Raw genomic sequence first — 980 nt, 5'->3', positions numbered from 1 at the left:
ATAATGGCCACAGTCATATAATCAGTATGTTTCTTGAGACACAAAGAGTATTTTCTTGGTTATTTTTGCTAATATAGAAATTTGAACAATTTCATGGGTATTTATATTTTGCTATGAATGAACCTTGAGAGTCTTATTGTCTGAAATGAGCATTAAAGGATAAGTATTATTCGATTCCATGTGTGTGAACTGACTAGAATGAGAAACTTCAGAAAGTAGATTAAAATTTGCCAAAGCATGAAGAAGTGGATAAAGTGGAAGTTATAATTTAAAGGCATAGAGTTTCCCTTTGGGGGTAATGAAAAACAATTGGAGCTAGGTACTGATGGTGGCTGTACAACATTTGGGATGTAATTAATGCCACTAAATTATACATTTAAAATCATTAAGATGACAGGCCTGTGTTATATACATTCTACCATGATGGCAGCATTTTATTCACAGGAAACTGCTATCAATTCGAGCCAGATTCGGAACAAGACCTAGATCTAGTTATACCATTGCTGATATCAGATGCATCTTGGCTGAAGCAGAGAGTACAAGAAAGAGATTTACTTGTTTTTATTAACTACGCAAAGGCATTTGACTATGTGGACCACAACAAAATATAGATAACATTGCTAAGAATGGGAATTGGAGAGCACTTAATTGTGCTCAAGTGGAACGTGTACATAGACCAAGAGACAGTTGTTTAAATAGAACAAGGGAAAACTGAGTGGTTTAAAACCAGGAAAGATATGTATTACAGTTTTATCCTTTCATCATACTTATTCAAATGTATATTGAGCAAGTAATCCAATAAACTTCACTGTATTGAGAAGAAGAATTTGAGGAAGACTAATTAACAACTTGTGAGGTACGTACATCCTTACTTGCTGGAAGTGAAGAAAAGCTGGAACACTTACTGAGGGAGATCAAATACTACAGTCTTCAATGTGAATTATACTTCAATTTAAAAACAAAACCAAAAGTCATCTCAC

This window comes from Echinops telfairi, unplaced genomic scaffold (genome assembly GCF_000313985.2).
Source record: "Echinops telfairi isolate 266 unplaced genomic scaffold, ASM31398v2 ScPeMD7_9;HRSCAF=40, whole genome shotgun sequence".
Taxonomy (NCBI): Eukaryota; Metazoa; Chordata; class Mammalia; order Afrosoricida; family Tenrecidae; genus Echinops; species Echinops telfairi.
Note: the sequence above shows the minus strand (reverse complement) of the source record.